We start from the raw sequence: 20,534 nt of genomic DNA, 5'->3' as shown, positions 1-20,534 counted from the left end.
ACAAATTATGCCTTGCTTTATGCACAGGGAATGACTAATACTTCCTCAGTTACTTCTCTTTCCACACACTCTAAGATTAACTTTTTCCACTGAACAACTATGTGTTTTCAGACTACTGAAGTTAACTCTTCCTGCTCTGCCAGCACATATGACAAGTAACTGATATCAATACAGTTAACCTAATTTTGCACTAACTTGAATGTGATCAGTCCTGTTTTGTATCATCGGGCTGACGTACTTCTTGAAGTGCAAGTGGTAAAAATAAGGCACCTATTAACCATCTAGCACCACCTCTCCTGTGGTACCAACCCCATTCATTCTGGAGCTAGAACCTATCTCCTACAATAATATTTCAACACAAAAAAGCAACACCCAGCTTTCTAGATCTTTACCTGTGATGATCTTAAAAGCTACCAAGAAAACTCAGTGGCTGAATAAAAGCTTTCATGGCTTGAACATACTTTGCCAGCAATATGTCAACCTGAAATACTTCTAAGAGGCTGTCTGCACCAAAGGACTGCCATGGTGAAGTGCCACTGGTGTATCTACATGGTGTAGCTGAAGCCACAGAAATCCTGGCTTGGATCCTGATGGCACAAAAGCAGGACTCTGCACTTGCACTATTGAACATTGCTTTTCCAAAATTGGGTTCCTAGCTGGCTCACTGCTAGCTTCTCTCACCCAAACTCCATTTGGCTCTAAGATTGATATACTTTTTGTGAATCAAAAATATTTTTTCAATGTCTTACAAGAGGTATGTACAAGTGGTTTGCAGATACATCCCACATGAAGTAGAAGCAGGCATCATAGAATGGTTAAGGTTGGAAGGGACCTTAAAGATCATCAGGTTCCAACCTCCCTACTATGAGCAGGGACACCTCACACTAGACCAGACTGCACAAAACCTCATCCAACCTGGCCTTAAACACCTCCAAGGAGGGGGCTTGACAGCCTCCCTAAGCAACCTATTCCAGCACCTTACTACCCTCACGGTGAAGAATTTCTTCCCAATGTCTAACATAAATCTACCCTCTCTCGGTTTAAAATGCTTACCCCTTGTCCTATCACTGCCCTCTCTGATGAAAAGCCCCTCCCCAGCTTTCCTGTAGCCCCTTCAGGTACTGGAAGGCTGCTATGAGGTCTACTTGGAGCCTTCTCTTCTCCAGGCTGAACAGCCCCAACTCTCTCAGCCTGTCTTCATAGCAGAGGTGCTCCAGCCCTTTGATGATCTTCATGGCCCTTCTCTGGAACCTCTCCAACATCCTTCCTGTCCTAAGGGCTCCAGAGCTTAACTGCTCCAGAGTTCTTACTTATGACTTCACCTCAACCACTGTCTCAGGCTACCTTTAAATGACCTGATATGCCTTGCACATGTAGAACAGTGGGTCATGGAGCACCTATAATTTCCTCAAATGCCTGCAGGAAATCCAGTGGTATGGGTACACAGGTTTTGAAATTCATCTTCAAAAGCCATCCTTTAGTTACAACAGCTCAGACTATGCAGTCCATCGGAGTCCTGCTGTACCAGGTACAATGATAAGGTACTCAAAAAGGCAGCAATGCACTCTCACTAATGTACAATTAGTGAGATGAGTTTATCTGGAGAAGTTCCTCAAAATTTAATTGAATCAAAACAGCATTTGCTTTTAAGACACCTTGCAAACATCAACTATGTATGCTGTTCATTGCAAGGGAAGCAAGCTGCTTACCTAGCCACCTGTCACCTGCTTTTGGCATTAAATTTTAGTCATGAGAAATGTAAAAGAACTTTTTACTTCTTCAGGGAAACTATCATTTCCAAGAATGATAGTAGGCTGTAGCTCCTTATCTGTTTGTCTTCTATGAATATTTCAGCTATTTCAATCATCAGTTTTTCTTTAGTCAGATGGCACTGCCTCATCAGACTTCAGGTATAAATCCTTTTATCATTTCTGCAGTGCTCCTTTCTGCAGTGTTTCTCAAGATATTTTTTCCCCTTTTGCAAATATATAGCAACTGTATTACTTCCCAAAATGGATAAAAACTTGTGGCACTTGCAGCGTAAAAGCCAGTTGAGTGCTTAGTACCTACAGAATGACAGCTACACATGCGTCCTTGAGCCTGAGTACAAAGAGGTGGCTTGCAGGAAAATTAGTCCAGACCCATCCATAAGAAACTGGTTAACTCCCAGCTAAGGACCACATGATCATAACAGTCAGCGTATGGCTGGAAGGAGCTGTAAGGAAGTCCTTAGGTGAAGGAAAATCTGCAAAAAAAGTTGCCTTTCAGGGAATTTGGGGAGACTCTTAGGCAAGCAGCTTGCAGAAGAGAAACTTACCTCTGGATAAGCACTAGGTTAGAGACAAGTGATGGCAGCTGGTTTGTTTTCTTTTCATAGGAACACCAATTTAACAGAACCAGCTGAGATAGCCCTGAACCAGCTCCAGGGATATGCTTGTACTTTTTCCTGGGTTGCTGAAGACTAAAGTCTATTCTTCCTATTATTAAAATAATAATCTTCTTTGTAGCTTTTATCAAGCACACACCCTTCTAAGACATTCCTGTAGAGTAGAAGTGAGCCAAATTTATGTCTGCCCCATAACAATAGCTGTTAACAACCCTGTTGTTGGCACAAAACCAAACATTCTTTCTTTAAAAAGAGAATAAGCTTAATAAAAATAATATCCTCTTTTTAGTTAGTCTTTTAGTGGTTTGCCAGCTGGTGTTAAGAACACCTTAACAGCAAGCTGTAACTCTCAAGTTGACGCATTTCACTGAGTAGTTGTGTTATCTGAGGCAAGAGTTAAACAGGTTTGTGAGCAAGAGATTTAGCACAGCTCCTGCATGCCTTGTACCCTCCACCAGGAGCAATTCCAACATCTATAAACCAGCATTATGCTTTTAACAAAATTAAGTGTGCAAAAGACATAGCCCAAGGTAACCATATGCTATGTGGTAAGATGCTAGCAATATATACGAGATATTTACATAACATACTTTTTTCATTATCATGACAGTTCACTTAAAATTAATGTACCAGAACTATACTATGTTTAAACACATCCATTAATAGAGCCATTAATATGAAAAAATACACTTATATTGATTACTGGTTTTAAATAGAGACACAAGCAAGTACCCGCCAGGCTATGCGGATGCTATCCAGTAAGAAATAATAATAACCAGAGGAATTTCAGCTGAAGACAAACCTGTGAAGTTGACTCAGATGCAGAACTACTGGCTATAACTCGTGTGTTGGTGTCCACATTGACTAATAGGTATATTTTCCCTCAAAGTCTTAATTTTGAGGTAGTATTATAAGACCATTTGATAACTGGTGATTTTTTGCATCTACTGAGTGGCTTACTAACCCAAACCTCTGTCATATAGACAGGGATCATACATCTAGAGTTACAGGTCAAAACTGTATTCTGTGTCTGAGGAAAAACCCAAGACAACAAGTGGGGGAGAGGAAATACTGCAAGTTCCTGTTTGTCAAGTTTCCCCTGCAACATTTTCACCAGGATACGTCCCCTCCACTATGAAACAAGCACGAGAGATTGGAGCCGAAATGAATGACCATTTACATTTCAGCCAAGAAATCTGGCAATCCAGAGCTCTGCATACCAAAGCAGTGGTGTTGGCAATGTCAGCATTCTTATCTTCCGATTCCAGACTCTCTTACCCTGTTATGTTGGGTGGGTTACAAGGAAAATTTCACATAAATGAAAATCATAATTTCCTCACCATCATACCACACCCTTACTTCACTGACAGGGGTACAACAGCTCTTGGTACAAGAATTACCACTCAGTTGCTCTCAATATTGCAGAAGTAATGCTACAGACCAAACTTCATGTTCTCATGCTTTGTGCATGTCCAGCTGACATACTACTTGATGGACCGTAATTACAGAAGCTTTCATTTTCTTTAATCAGCTAACAAAGCCTTTCAGTTTCTGTGTTGCTCTGTGCTTGAACCACATGTATGTCAAAGATTAAAAATTTAGAAATGGGCAAAGACCTCGCCAAGTAGAATCCATGCTGTGAGTACTTTCTAGAGAGAAAGTGGAAGAGTGAGACCTATTTTCCTGAAGTTACTGAGGTAGATCCCACAAAGTTCCACCCTGAAATTATTTTTAGAGTTTTGTTAAATTGTTAAACTTTTACTTGCATTTCAGCCACTTGATAATAAAGTTTCCATATACAAGACTAAAAATCCAGGCTGTGACCCTGAAGAATTTCTTCTTCACATGCAGTGCAGCCTGAACAAGGAATACCACAGGATTTTAGTTTCACACATGTCAAAATGTAAGTATTGATTTAGGGGAGAAGTTTCTTACTCAACCCAAAAATAAACATAACTGAGGCAGTGCCGTAGTGTTGTGTTTTCCCTTTCACTCCTGTAGTGAAGGTAGGGAGCATCTCTATCTAAGCAGCTCCTTATCTCTGCTCCCCTTGATGTCAGTTCTTAGATGCTGGGGTGTCCAAACTGTTACAAGATGAACAGGCAATGAGAGGCATTTGTCAGGTGTTGTGAGACATTAAGCATCTAAAGGAACCATATTCAGCTTAAACTCTCCTTGAGACACTGTGTGGATACCATCATTAATGCCTGACAGTATCATAGTCCCTGTAATCCGTTCTGATCATTTATGGCGAGGCACAAGGATACTACAGAAAGGGCATCAGCAGAAGTTTGGCTGCTACCATTCAGGCCCACTAAGGTCAAAATTACAAGGAGTAAAGTGAAGACTCCGTAAAGGTACAATAAGATAGTCCTTTATGCCTAGGTCTCAGGTTTTCATGGAGAGTGCCTGCTTTGCACTCACTTTCAGAGTTAGTTTCTGTTCAAGAGATCCAGAGAAGTAACTATGCAAAATTGAGGGAATTTTGCTGCTTGCTCATTACTTAATTTTTTAAATCAGACAGCTGTAATCCCTCCTCGAGCTTTGAGAGAGTGTCTTGGTGTGAAAAGAGAACCACCGTGGTGGCAGAGGAGCCACCTGCAGCCCTTGTCACTGAAACACAGCCCACCAGCTGATCTCTCATCACTGTCACACCTCACAGCCTTTCACTGTGTCATTTGCAAAGTCTCCTCCCATGGAATAGATGCTCACAGTTCATCTGACACACCAGAGCTGTAAATATGCCTGTTCCAGCTGTAAATATGGCTGTTCCCAAGAACCGAACCATTCAAGTGCTGCTGACAATGAACAAGAGGTCACCAAAGCTGCAAGGCTGATGTCAGCCTTTGGTGCTAAGGACAAGTTGGTCCTCACAGCAGACCACCATGACAAAGCAAAGAAAAATGGCCTGACCAGTCATGGTCTGAGTGAAACAGTGGCCTAATGAAAAAAGAAAACCACATGTGCCTACATAACTAAACATATCTCATAGAAAGGTTGAAAATCATCTAGTTCCAACTCCCTTACCATAGGCAGAGACCCTTTCCACTAGACCAGGTTGCTCAAAGCCCCATCCAACCTGGCCTTGAACACTTCCAGGAATGGGGCATCCACAACTTCTCTGGGCAACCTTTCCCAGTGTCTCACCACCCTCACAGAAGGCAAGATGAATCAAAGTTGTGCTGGCAGTTCTGAACCAGCCATTCTTAACATCTGAGTACTAGATTCTTCATGCTAAAAAATGTTCTTTTAAGCGTCTTTGCTGGATAAAGTTTAGGTAGCATTTTACTTCTAAAAGATCCCAAAGTATATTTAAAATTATCAGTTGGAAGGATGTCCCATGGGACAGAAAAGGCAGTCCATTTGGTTCAACTCAGTTTACAAGTTAAGAGCACATCCCACTAACTGGGTTGCACAACCCAACACGGGATAGGCTCCCTCTCTTCTTCTCCCACTGAGGCACTGGGAATGGCAGCTGTTTGCAGCTTCACCTGGGAAGAGATGCTCGTGACTGGGGAGGTGGGGAGGAACACACAATTATTCTTAGTGCCAGGATATGGAACTTGAGCCTGTGATACAGGACTTCCTGTAATTCACAGGACAAGCAGCAACCCTGAATGCATTAAGAACTTGATGTATTGTGATTATTTCATCTGCCCTGTAGAGGAGCAAAGGGAACCTGACGTGAAGATTTGGGCATGGGCTGCCTAGGACAGAGTTACAAGGGATACTATGTTCAGCTAAAACTGAAGGGCAAGTTCTTATCTGAGTCTGATGGGGAGTTACGTGTCTATCCTGGAAGGGGATGTGGGGAAAGGTCTTCTTTTATTTAATAAGCATAAATGGTCAGGAATCGTTCCCGGTCTAACATGACAGGGGACAGTGAAGTCTCTGGCAAGGCAGAGTCCTGGTATTCTGTCCAGACCCCGGATCAGAGAGAAAAACCCTGTTTCCTGTACCACCCAAAGCCAGTTTTTTCTGCCCTACATTCAAGTGCAAACAAGGCCTAGTTCTAAAGCATTTTTATGATTTAATCAGATCGCAGTCTGTAGTAGGCATAGGACTGAGCAAAACCTCTTCTTACAGGAAACTCACCTGTGGCCTACTTGAGCATACATTTTCACCTACATGTGGCAAAGTGGTACCCATTCGTATATCCGCTGATAAGAGAAACATGAATGAAGAAAAGCAGGAGTGCCAAGAAAATACTCACCCAGGTCCTACACACCCTGGCACACTGTAATATATTCCCCTGCCCCCTCTGCATTTGTTTAATGCCCCATAGGATTTTCACCTTAAAAACTGGAACAGGTCAGCCCAGTTGGCAGCCTGCTGCTTTGTCTTGGAAGAGGGGCTGCGGCTGAAAATGTGGCCAAACAACTCTTCCCATCACCAAGACGAGTCCCACAGCTTCCCTCATGGAGAGCAACTCTCATATGTCAGCTGCTGGCCAGGCTCAGGCCCTCCCAGAACAACTTGTCTCTCTGTAGCAGGCTCCCAAAAACCAACCCTGCTGCTCACAGTACCAAGGCTGGACCACACTGAGTTAGGCATAGGCTTTACTGTACCACCCAGAATACCAAACAGATACATCCTTTTCAGCAATGTAATTTTCCTCATAATGTTTGGTTATTGTCAAAACCCAAGAGTTCTGCTAGGTGATGTCACTCTTCCTAAGAAAGGTAAACTCTGCCCATGATGGACAGACCTACTCCCAAAAGGCTTCTGCTACTCTTCCAGGGATTTCATTATCCCATTTGAACACAACAGCCACTTCACTGTGCTTGCACGGAATGGACCTCTCATTACTCTGCTCCACCTCCACATATAGGAAATGGCAAAATCTCACTACCATCCCCATAAAGCATCTCCTACAATGAGACTCGACTCCCCATGTATATATAAAAAAAAAAGTCTATCTGGTTTTCCAAGTTTTATCTCACATGGTATTTTCCCTGACTCTGAATCACAGCCCGTGTGGCTGAGCTAGGGCAGGGTATGACTGAGAACTGCCAGAGCCATAACGGCCACGGGGAAGTGGTCAATCACAAGCCTCTACTCCCCAGTTCCTCTTCTGTCATGCCAGACAAAGGGCATAAGCATCCATCCAAACGCTGGCTTCCCTCACCTACACACTGCTTTCTTTCCTAATGCTTTTTCCTTCAGAAAATACATTCCAAAAGCAGACAAGAAGCAAAAGAAAAACATACTCTGCCTGAGGGCCAGCAGAGAAAACTGGAAATTTGGCTTTAGGCGTAGCATCCTCTGTTAACACATTTATTAAGACGTGACTGACCATTTGTTAAAATGCAGGTGCAATTTTACTGGTTTCTGAAGAGTTCTGCTCTGTTGTATCAGTAGTACCTCTAATGCTTATTGCTAGCATGAGGCCCCTGGCCAGAAGAATCAGGATAAGTTGGGCCAGTCCTTCTGCAGTGAGAAGGAGGTCTGTCAGGCTGTAATCAGTGTAATGAGAGTCTTTCCCTTGCATTTTGCATAACAGACAAAGCTACAGGTATCAGCAGGACATTTAATTAATCACTCTAGCTTCCATGGTGCAACAACTGACTGATCATTACTGTCACTTTTTAGCCAAGGCACTTGTAATTCTTCACAAATAGATGCATCTACATAATAATATCTGGAGCACAAATACAAAAATATATGATGGATGTTCTTCAGAAGCATGTATGTTCTTTGCAATATAAAAAATAAATAAAAAGCACCTCAGCCCTTCTCCATGCCAAACCTTTACTCCACTCTGACTACTGATTCCCATCCAATCTTTTGATTCTCACACTGGTATTTTCTTACACTATTTCTGCAGGACAGCCATTGTAGACTGCTAGAACTGATTTTCTGGCATACACAAACTCACCTTTTTTGAAGCACAGTTCCAAGTTCAGCAGTGAAAAGGTAATAGGTTACTGAAAAAAAGGTCAAAACAAGCAGAAGTAGAGAAACATCTTAGATGTCAATGGTTAACAGAGGCTGAAGACATTTTTTCCATGGTCTTTACATTGACAGCAGGAAGCAGACTCCCATTGTCTATTACACAGAAAATGTTTTGCATATTTGAGATATAAATATTTGGATGAAACTTACACCATTGTGCACCTTACCTTGTGTATCCAGTCTATACACTAACTCAGCACAGAGGGAATTAAATCTACAACAGGTTGTACCTACATTTGGTAGAGGGGAAGACTTTTCCAAGTAATTCTGTGAAAGTAACAGCTTTCCAGTTATTTTAACTTTAATTACAGGATACTACATTATTCACAGCATTTCTGAAAGCAATGTTGTTCAGGGCAAGATGCAACAATATGGAGCTGATATTGTTTTATCAGCTCTATTTTATTTTTCTCCCTTTTTAGCCATTGTAGGCAGTCAGCCAGGTTACTGGATATATTGCAATGCTAAATCCAGAATACTAGGCCCACAGCTAATAGTTAAAGTGTAAGTTAATTAGGACACGATTCTATCTGCCTCACAATTAATAGTTTTACAAGATTTAAAAAATATAAATTAAAATAAAAGGTGATATACCCATAAATTTTCAAGGGCTAAAAAAATCAGGTCTGTCAGCTGAGAGCTAGAGCTATTTCATGACAGATGTCTAACTGGCAGAACGTTTTAACTGTGTGAACTCCAGATCTTTGGTTTTGATTTTCACACCTGTGAGATTATCATAAAAAAAAAAAAAAAAAGAGTAAGGGAGTAACCAGGTGCCAAATAGCCAAATACAACCACATTACTCTGTTTTCATTGGTTTCAGCAGGCAGGCTTACAAGAAATGCTTTGGTTTAAAATGTCCATAATATTAATTTAGAAATTGAGCAGAACATGTGAAGCACCCTTTCACCGAGGACCAAATGCAGAGACAAATGTGATTATTTCAACATAGGATGTAATTTCTCAATGAATAAAACACATATAATAAAACCTAGATAAATACAAAGACTATCAGAGGAGAGTCTGGTAGCAAATGGGCTTTTTCCTGCTGTAGTGCCCTTACAAACCATAACCTTCAGAACACCATGAGTAGCACCCTGCCCAGGAACTACCTCCCCACCTACAAGAGCAGTGCCCCTGAAACAAAGCCAGGATGCCTAAAGTGCCTCTTCTCAACTTGTGGTATAATCCGAACAGCACAGCTGGTGTGCTGAAAGGAAAGAGGAGCATGTGCAAAAAGCACTCTGAGTACTCTCTCAAGTGTACCTGTGAGTCTATTTGTATGTGTGCTCCTTCTCGATGGGCCAGAATGCCTTAAACACTTATATAGCTGCCATAACTAACAACCCATCTTCCAGTCACTGGAGAGTTCTGACAAATAAAGCAGCGATGCTTTGCCCTCCTGCAGCCACACTGTATCAATGGTGAGACACTCAGATAAAACATCAGCAACATTTACTCTAAATGAAAACAAATGCTTCAGAAGTAATACCTCACAAAACACCTTTTTATCTGCATTTCTGCTACGGTCAGTTTTTCCATCTATAAAAACTACTGTCTTACTGGATACATGAAACAACACCAAGTATTTCAGAGAAGCATTTGTCACAGTAAGGTGCACATCACTCTTTGCGAGCAGAGAGCTCATGGCCAAGTCTACACTAAGAGCTGAGTTTACAGTTCAAATAATTATCGGTTCCGACTTAGAGGGATGCAGAAAGGAAGCCTCTGGAAAAGCACTCTGCAAATCTAGTCACCTGCTGCCTGAGCTGCAGATGCGCAGTATCCCGGCATGAGGCTACATATGAGCATTCACTGCCAGAAAGGATAACCACGCTGTGGGACAGAAAGCAGCAGGAGCAGCACGAATGATTACGATGACTGACCTCATACACTGGGCTAATTGTGCCTTGAGACGAGGTGAAACATTCTTGGGTTAGGAAAGCCTCAGAGAAAAAAAGTCACATAAACAAGAAAATACTCGGCCACTGTTAGCTTTAGAACGGACTTGGCGGCCTGGGCTACAACTCCTTACATTACACAAATCATAGCGCTTTTAAGCAAAGATTTAAAATGCAGCTTTTGTCATAGCTCCCGCTTACAGATCCGTGTGACACCTGGACGTCGAGGAAGGAACACACTTCCACGTTTTCAGCCGCAAAAGGCGGCTGCTGCAGCCTGCGCTCCGTGAGCCACCACCCTACCTGGGACAGCCCGCCACGGGACACCGGGGCCGCCCACCTGCGCTGCTGCGGGGCGCGGGCTCGGCCGCCTGTGCTGGGAGCAGCCCCGGCTGGCAGCGCGACGAAATAAACTCTCCCCCGGTCTTTTTGAGAACTAAGCTCTCCCCCGCTGCTCGCCAGCCCTTAGCTGAAAGCCCTTCCTTACCAGGGTGTCCCGGCCGCCGCCGCCCCCGCGGAAAGAGCCCTGGCGCCAGCGGCGCGGAGGAAGGCGGAAGGAGGGCGGGAAGCACCGCAATGCCCTGCCCCGCTCCGACACGGGAGGGTGGTAGCCCCGGCACCTCCTCCTCCTCCCGCCGAGCGCGGATCCCCGGGGATGCCAGGGGAGGAAGCGGAGGGGGCGGCCCCGGCGGCCGAGCCCGCTCCCCGCCCCGGCGGCGGGGCCTCCGCGCAGCCCTGGGCGCCCTCGGCGCTCCGGGCAGGTGTAGGGCGGCGAGGAGCTGGGCAGGAAGGTGTCTCACATCCAACAGCCCAGAAACGTGTCGGTGAAGTAAAGGCAAATTATACAACCCGGCGCAGGATGCAAACTCTCCCCAGAAATCTTCATGCATCCATATGCTTGCTACCAACTGGCTTTAAAACGTGTGTAACTGGTGCGTTGGCCCAGGTCTGTTTCTCGTTCCAAACCGCAATGAAGACTGAGCAGTCACAAGGCGGGGCTACAGGGGAGCGGTGGGCACGGCTCTCCTCCGTTCTGACTGGGCTGTGCATCTCTGTAATGCCCACCACACACCTGCTCGTGCCCGGGGTTATGATGCCTTCCTTCATACTAGCTTAACAGTTGTATCCAGCCACCCCGGAGCTCAGACAACTCATCTACAGCCAGAATAACTGAATGTGGCTTTTTGCAACCGTGAGGAGTCTCTTTTGAACTTCAGGCTTCAGGGTCTGTAGTGAGATGTCAGCCAGGTTCTCTTCTTTGCCTCCTTCTCTTAGTCCAACCTTACCTATAGAAACTGCCAGCCTGCAAAACCTCATTGAGAGAAAAAGAGCTTGTAAAGTTCAGTTGAAATACATCTCTCCTGTTTCTAAGCATCAATCTAGAGGAAATCAAGAGGGGTCTATGCTGCTTGCAAGTGAATTGTTTTGTTGTGACTAGTGTGTAATAGCTGGATCAACACAGATGGCTTTTAGCTCGGAAGAAATTATTTACAGAGTCTTTGTTTTCACTTGGGGGATTTTCTACAGATCATGCTTTTGGCACTGCGGTCACATCTCCCATGCTTTTCACACTACTGCTGAGCCCAGGGTTGCAATCCTGGTGCATGGGGCATTTCTGCTATAACCATGTGGGCAGTCTCCTTGTGGCCACCTCATGGAGACCAGTTCCACCCACCTGCTCTGCCCACCCTCCCTCCTCTCTGTCCCACATACTTGCAGTAGTACACACTCTATGCAGACCTCCTTACCCATTGTCACTGATGCTGTCACTTCTGCAAAGCAGGCAACTTTTGCTTCATTTTTCAAGCAACTCTGCTGCTGTGGCAGGAGGAAAGGGCATAAAAACTGAACAGTTGCTTAAGGAGAGATTTGGAATAGCTTTACCCTATAAGGTGCCATTTCTGAGCTCCAGAAAGAAGTCTCACCTAGTAGGGAGTGGATATGCTACTGTGTGACTTGAGCAGCAGCAGCTACATTTCTCCTGAAACTTCACCCCAGAGCTGCAGCAGCAGCAAAGGGACAGGACAGCACATCTCCATGGTCAAAAGCATGTGGATGTCGCTGTGCTAAAGTTGTCCTTCTTACAACTACTGACCAGGAGTTAACCACTTTGGTGTTGATTGATCAACTGATGGAGCATTGGTGGTGAAGGTGTGGATCACCATTTTTTTGCAAGCTTTATGAAACTTGCCAGTTCCCACTCCTGAAAATGCTCTCTCTTTCCTTTTCACCTTCTTCTACCACATTGGCAGAGAGAGATATCAGCGGGACAGTGGGATCAAAGCACCTACAAGATGGTACTGCTTCTGAGGAGAGTGGTATTCCTCTGAGGGACTGAAGAGGGTTGGTTACCGCCTGAAAGCTAAGCTTAGACTAGCTGTGCTTGCTGTGAATTATAACTGCTCTGGACTGGACAGTAGATGTGGCACAAGTAAAAGAGGTCTGCAAAGGCTGGGTGGCAAAGGAGAGGATGTGCCAAGCATTGGGAAACACTCTCTTAAATGCACACTGACCACACAAATTGAGGTTCAACTGCTCTCGAAAGCTTGGGGAAAAAACTTTGGGAAAGCTTTCCAAAAGCCTTGGGAAAAAGCATTGTCCATCACTTTCATGGCTTGGTGAGGAGGGCAGCACTGTGCACTTCTATTTCTGCTGCACAGTTTTGGTTTCTCATGGCCTGTAAGCCTTCACTCTTGCTAAAAAGGGCAAGTGGCGTGATTTCAGTTTGAGAGACATGCCAATCCCTGTACAGTGCCAGGGTTTGCAAAGTTACTGGAGGAAGTTTTCGTTTTGCAAAGACGGTTTTGCTTTCCTCCTGTACTTCATAAATACCCAGAAGTGCCCATCTCCAGAGCTACTACTGCATCATGATCTAATATATTTAAAGAGCAAAAGTACTTTTTAAAATGTAGGTGTCTTTCATACATGTGTATAAATTTTACAGCCAGGAAGGGGCTGAGTTTTCCATCCAGGGGAATGTTTTTCCTTCAGGATTAAAATAAAAAAATTCCACCTTGAAGAAACAGCAGCGAGTTGGAACCAGAAATTATTTCATTTCCCTAAAATTTCACGTGCAGAAATGTTCTGCAAACATAAGGATTGCAAAAAAGGAGGGGATGCTTAAGGGCCTTGATTCTATATCCAGAAGAGCTTGGCGTTACTTGCAGCATTTTTCTTCTTTTTTCTCTTAGAAGTTCAGGTCCCCTGTGGAGTGGGGTGGCATGGCATCAAACCTACCTCTGCATTTCAGGATTGGGGCACTTGTTAATTGATCTTTTTCTTTGGTAAGCTCCCAAGGACTTAAGGAACTGTAATGGCAGAGTGATATTGTTCCATTTTGGATTAGAGGCACTCAGCTCCCGGAGCATTTGATTTTGCTCCACTGCAAAGGAAAGAACAGTGGTGAAGAGCTCTCATGGCAAACCACCTCTCTCTAAGGAGGAAGTCTCCACCTCAGGAAAGACTGAGGCTTATGAAATTTCAGGCCCACATACAGTCTAAAGTACCAAAGAGAGAAAGAAAATTATACAAGTCGGGAGGCAACTTTGATAGACCACATTTCCAACAATTATTCACCTCTTTATGCTTCGTTATCTCATAGTCTATCTGTTTCTCTTTGGAGCAAGTGTTGTTTTTTCGGTTGAGCTCTTAGAGTCCAAAAAGCCCCTTCCCTGCAATCTTTCTGGTCAGAGAGAAGCATCTCTGCCAGTCCCTTGGTCACAGAGAGGCCCTTCCTCTTTTTCCTTTTTGTGCCTGTCAAACCCTCTTCACCCTGTTCAGCCCTTCTTCATTTCTTGGAGGCTTCTGTGAATTCAGTCACTGAGCATTTCCTCTGTTTACTTCTCTCCCCTCACTTGCCGTGGGCAGAGATGGCAAACAAGAGTTATTCTCACTCTCAAGAGGAACCCTGTGAATGAGGGAAAAAATAGTGTCATTCTTCAATGTCTGGTTTTTCTATCAGCAAATATGGTGCTTTTCCTTTCTCCAGAGATTTTTCCCAGCTTTGAGAGATCTTGGGGGTGATAATTCCATTGCACCACCGACAGTTATGCTAAGCAGTGGAGTGTCATAAAGACCTACCAAAAAATATTCTTTCTTGCAGTCAATATGGTTGTCTTGAAGGTGGATGGAGAGACCAGCAAAATATTGAAAACCACAAGGACAGTATTTTAGTAAGGCTTAGTTAGGAGAACAGAAACCAGCAGGCAGGGCAGCTGTGGGTTCTGTCTGGCAGACCAGCTTGCAAGGTGGGCTATGGATCACTGGCAGACACTTTGAGCAGGTTTTGGGGAGGTTTTTACTGGGGGCTGGAGAGTAGAACTCCATCAGGTGCCTCTCTGTGTTGTGTTTTTTTTTTTTTATCCTGCCACACTTCATGACATTGGGCACACTAGCCACATTCACAATGGTGTGTAAATCAATATCATAGTTCTTTACCAAAGTCCCACCCAACTTCACATAGCTCCATGTTTTGTCTCCTGCTTCCTTGTGAGGCAGCTGCTAAATCCTTAGTTTTAAAGCAGTGCTCAACTACACTTTTTAAGCTAAAGTTTTAACTCAAGCATTAAACAAAAATATCTGTGTTTTGACATCTGGGCTCTAAAATCTCTTGTCTCAGAAAGGTGACAAGTCCAAGATCTCAGCATGACAAGACCAGAAGCATTAATGTCACAACAGAAAAGAAAAATCTGATCATATGCAAACAATTAAAGAAGACCTGGGCCAACCCATTATCAGAGAGTAAAGAGCAATAGAAGATAGACAGGTAAACACATGGTTGAGGCTTGGACAAGAGCAGGTATGGGAAAGAGCACCAAAGGAAGTTTGTGCAGAGGCATCATGGTCAACACAGATATTATTCCAGGGAACTCATTACAAAAGTTTTAAAGGTACCAGAGAGTTATGAATGTGCCAGAATAATTCACCAGTTGCTTAACAGTGAGAAATGCATCTTGCAGATGCAAAACTACAAGAGATGCGGTCAAAATTTTGCCCAGTGTGGTGCAAAGACTATCATTTAAACCTACCATTCATGCCTACCATTAGATGAGAAGAAAGGACTTTTAAGATCTCAAGGAGAAAAAAGAAAGGAGATTGTACACATCCATTATGTACCTGAAATTGCAGCTACCTTCTGATTTGTAGTCACATGGAATAGCTGGGCAAAGTAAATACCTGAAGATTACTAGGAAGAGAGAGAATAAATACATGAATAGACCTTGATAGAGGAGCTAAATTTCACATCTAGTAATATTGAAATTAACTAGTTTACTGTTAACTCAGATATATTTTAAGGAGCCACATTAATCTTACTCAACTTCACAAATTTAATATGAATGTTTTTGCATGAAATTATCATCTAGACTCCTTCCAAAGAGAAAAATCAGCACTTTTAGAGCCTACTTCCTCTTATCTGTTTAGATTTGGATTAATTATCTATGAGCATGTTTCTCTTTCTCTTAGATAATTGCTAAAGGCATGACAACTAGATCAGGTATTTAGTGCATCTTCATTGTTAACTTTTGAAGCTAGCATGCCTTCCAGTATAAGCATACCCATAGAGTTCCTTACTGCAGCTCATTGTGGTAGTATCTTCTGTAGTTTTCTAGTGGGAAACCAATAGCAAAGTTCCCCCAAAATTTCCAGACTGACTCAAGCCAAAAGTCTCCAATATTGACTAGCCCTTGGCACCTAAAGCTATGATGAAGATAGGTCCTAGGAAGAGGAATTGTAGCTCTAGGTAAAGTCTCACATAAGTCTCTACAGTGAGACAATTCCTGAAGCTCTGAAGTATAAGGTTTAATTTCCTTTCAATATATTTTAGCTTAGTTTTGATTGTTAAAACTCTGGATATTCTTGTTATCCATGTAATAACCTTCCTTTTTAATCTTGCTCAACCTGCTGATGCCCATAGCAGTGTGTTCATTGCTCTATTTGTGAATTTTACCAACACTGTTTCCCTCCCAGCCTTTTATGTAATTTTGTTTCTGTTTGATCCTATCTATGAAACAGAGATAAAGATCTTGTTCTTCTTATTCCACCTAGCTAAGTTTGGGGAAAAAATATCCAGAGTGGGTGAATCCAGACACAATATGTATCGAGGCAATGCTAAACTCACAGAGTTTTTGCTACATCAGGTCACAGAGCACCAGACCATGTTAATGGGAAGTGCTTCAAGACACAGGTGGAGGGGGCTCCTTAGGGTTCAGGAGTCATGGGGGATCCCCAGTAGGACAGCAGAAGAAGGCCTCTCATCCAGGCTCTGTCCCACCACCCAGTCAGGGAGCAGGGCAGGCTGAGGGGCAGCTAGGTTCAACCAGAGCCCAGATCATCAGGAAAGGTAGTGAGGAGGAGCCAGGTCCAAGGTAAAAGCCAGAAAGTTACAGGTCAAGGACAGGTCCAGACATTGCCAGGCAGCTCTATGGTGATGGGACATGCCCAGGGTCAAGCCAACATTAGACCAGCAGTCAGGGCCCGTAGCCAGGCAGTGCAGGACTGTGGGAAGCTGGAGATCAGCTCTGCTGGGGCACTGGGGACTGACAGCCCTGGGGGGCTGAAATGGGGTCCTGGGCCATGAGGAGAGTGGTGGGAGGCCCCAGGAGAGAAGTCAGGGCTATTACAGCCTGGTAGTGCCTGACAGAGAGGAGGAAATTAGACTATGGCCTCCTAAATGCCTTCTCCCCTTTCTCCCAGGAAATCCATATATGCTAGACTTTCAAAGTCAGAAATACCAAAATTAAGACCATCTCTGTAATTTTACTTCAGAAGCCTTGTGCATGTGCATCCTGATGCAATATTTCATTACATAATCACATTGTTTCCTCTACTTTCTTCTCCACTCATGTGCTTCCTCATTCAGGAAGGATGACGTTTATCAGATTATCAGTTCATCAGTCTCTTCCTTCAGACATCCCACAGTCACTCCTATACTTTCTTTTTCTGTGCATTTTTTGAAGTTTACTCTGAGGAAACATTTGATACATTCATGGGATTTTCTGTGGCATCTGTCACTACAAATGAGTGGAATGGATCATCTCCACCTTTAAGAGAGGTGGTACAAAGCGTGTACAATAACAGTCTGCAAAATCCTGAATGGGATGGAAAGAGCAAATAGGAATCTCTTGTTCACTGTCCCTTCTGATTCAAGAGCTCGAAGTTCTCTAGTGAAGCTGGTAAGAGCAGGATTGAAATCAAACAAAAAGGAAATGGTTCCCGTGCAGCAGCCAGAAGATGTGTGGAAATTTTTGCTTTTCAAATGGTATTCTAGATGAAGCAGATCAGATGGGTTTCAAGAGAGACACTTGGAAGTGGGATCTATTGAGAATCACCAGATGGAGGCAATATGATGGGTCCAGGAAGCCTCCTGAGGCAGAGGTCTGGGGAATACTTCTATAAAGATCTCATAAATGCTTGCCTTGTTCTTGCTTTTCCTTGGTCATCCATCTGTGGTCACCTTAGAATGCAGGATGCTGGGCCGGATGGAGCCTACCTTTCATAGACACAAATAAATGTATTTTTACAAAAGGCTTGTGAGTTACTGCAACAACATTTATTGCCTGTCCATAAGCCATCACAGTAACTCAACAAGGTCACCCTAGCACTTTTCCACCATCAACTAATCTGCACCTTGCACAGCCCGTAACCTGTTGTTCAGTCTTCCATAAATGGTAATCAGCCTTCTTTGTTCCCCCAAAGCCTTTACTGCTACAATAGGTTGAGATTCATGAAAGGTAGGGAGTGAGACAGGAGCAGCTGGATCTTCCACTGAGGTCTCTAGTCAGCTGTGACGTTTAAGAGGCACAGCATATATTTGAGGGAGCAGGTCTTTCCGATACAGAGAAGGATGTAGTTGCCAGTGCCAATTACAAAACTCACACCTGCTGTATTTCAGTGAGACCATGTGTACATGTTCAATGCAGCTGTGCTTCAGGATATGATTCCCAGTCTGCTCAAGAAGCGAAAAATGGAAATACAAGAGGCACTGTAATTTTTTATTGGCAAGTCCCATCATCAGAAAGATCCACAAGGACACATCATCTGGTCTACTCCTTGAGAAGACAGGTGATTCCAATACAGAGCTAGGTTCCAACTACAATTGTTCAATCCCCTTGGGCTCTGAGGACCCAGTGGTCATGAAGTGATCTGATACCAGCACCAAATGTGCCAGACATCTGCATTACAGCTATGTGTTTAGGAAATCTCCTGTCTGCCTCTAAGGACAAGCAAACCGCTTTCTGCTACTGAATGTTACTTTTATCTGCTTTTACCTACTTTACTTCTTAAGCAATTCAAACAACTGAACAACCCCTATCCCTCTGGTTCCTCTTAGCAGACAGTGTATTTCCTCTACTGCCACAACGTGCAGCTTTCTGGCCACACTGGCTGGATCATAAAGACATTCCCTGCCCACTTTTATTTAAAAAAAGATACATCCTTATCTGGAGGAAAAAAACAACAAACAAACCAACAAACAACAAGACTCTTCTTAATTCATTATCAATAGGTTATAGTAAGAATAAAAGTTACTTTCAATTTCATCTGTGGCTATCCTTCAACTGAAAAAGGCAGGTTCTCCAAGCACATTGTGGGATACACAACCATGAAGGTGGGCTACATATGGGATTTGTCTTCTCTGCATGAGAGCCCTGTGAGCTCTTTTTTTTCTGAGAACGGATCACACACTTAAATAGAGAAGCAACTATTGTCATCAGAGTTTTTCTACACAGTACAATGCAAAGAAGCAAATCCATAGAAAGACTGTCAGCTGGAGGAAGCCCTAAAAGACAGTCCTCCCTTAACTGCCCTCTGGGGACAGCATGCCCTATGAGAAGACCTAAAAAAGAGACACTGAAGGAGACAAAAACTAATAAATCTGACTGGCCCTTACTGCTGGTAAGTTAGAACATGGTAATTGAGATATCATCAGATATGCATCCTTTCTTTGCTATGGTCAGGTCAGGTTAAACAAATGTTAAGTGACCTTAGAGATAAATGCCACACCAAGGAAATATACTCCTAAATGGAGCTTATCCAGCCTGCTTGAAAGGATGCTCTTAAGGTAGTGACTGCAAACATGCTTGCAGAATCTCTCTTAGGCTGTTCAGGGGACTCACAGGAAGTAACCAAAAAGGGCCACATCTCATTCGGTAGGATCTCCTCTCCAAGGATCTTTAGACCTGAAAACCACTGCCCTGACAGCTTATGAGTGGAGTGGAGGTGGTGTGGACTACCTGCAGCGTGCACCTACCAGGAGCCCTGAGCAAAAATTGCAGCTAAGTGACATTGCAGGGCAGCCTCAGACACTGTGATAGCACCACATCTGTTCTAAAAGCCACATGTGTGGCTGCTAAGGAAACAGTATGCATGCCTCAAAAGACAACTTTAAAAATCCAAAAGCAAATTTAGCCTTCAGATATAAGTGGCAGTTTAATCAACAGGGATGAGTGTTACAATGAACAGATTCTGAGCTCAGCAGAACTGGAATTTCATGGCTGACCTTGGAGTTACCCCAAATTTATAGCAATAACGCTGAAGGGAGATTTTGTGTCAGGATGTGGTCTGTTTAGCTACAATATGCTATAGGTCGTCAATGTGTAATTTTAGCTTGTACATAAAGCCTCATGTGAGACTTAGCCTAGGCTTAGAACACAAAGCAAAAATGAAAATAGAACTTTTCTCTCTCAGGAGACAAGAGATGAGAGGTTTGTATTGTGTTACATCACCGTGTTACGGTGATTTAATCAGAAGAAGTAGCTGAACCACTTTGCTGAGAAGGCTATCACACAAAAACCCTAATCCTCAAGAGAAGTTCAGAGTCTGACTGTGGTGGCATTCTGTGGTAGACACACTCTTAGTGCAATTGTTCTCAGTTTACATGTAGGTCAGACTATGGTTCATTGGCTTATGGAGCGTTAGTGTATTTGGGTTTCCCTAACACAATTGCAAACTGGAGAACAAAACTCAGCAAGCAGCTGGTTGACTTTGTAAGCCCGCTTCAACAAATGCAATCAGTAGCATGACAGCAGTCTAAAGTCCAAGCATTTTGTCACATAACATTAATTTATGGTCTTACCAAGCTGGCACTACAGTAGTGGCAATTCAGAGTAAATCCTACCTGAATTCATTCTATAGCGAACTTTGCATCCTGCATTCACCCTAAAAGACATTTTCCCAGTCTTCATTGACAGCTGTTAATGTTATATATTTTCAAAAGAGTTGCAGCAAATAGTATTTGTTTTGTTATTAAAGGATTTGTAACTTCATATTAAAATATTTTATGTAACTGATGTTCA

The 20,534-nt window shown here is 43.3% G+C and overlaps 1 protein-coding gene across 1 annotated transcript in view; it reads right to left on the bottom strand.

Moving 5' to 3' along the window:
* Positions 1–10,752, bottom strand: part of TEC (tec protein tyrosine kinase) — a 49,289-nt gene extending 38,537 nt beyond the window's left edge. The window contains exon 1 of the mRNA XM_051618533.1: positions 10,730–10,752. The gene's annotated coding sequence lies outside the window, so the exon portion shown is untranslated. The remainder of the gene's footprint in view (positions 1–10,729) is intronic.
* Positions 10,753–20,534: the final 9,782 nt, after the last annotated feature.

This window comes from Apus apus, chromosome 4, assembly GCF_020740795.1.
Source record: "Apus apus isolate bApuApu2 chromosome 4, bApuApu2.pri.cur, whole genome shotgun sequence".
NCBI lineage: Eukaryota > Metazoa > Chordata > Aves > Apodiformes > Apodidae > Apus > Apus apus.
This window is presented reverse-complemented; position numbering and strand designations above follow the sequence as displayed.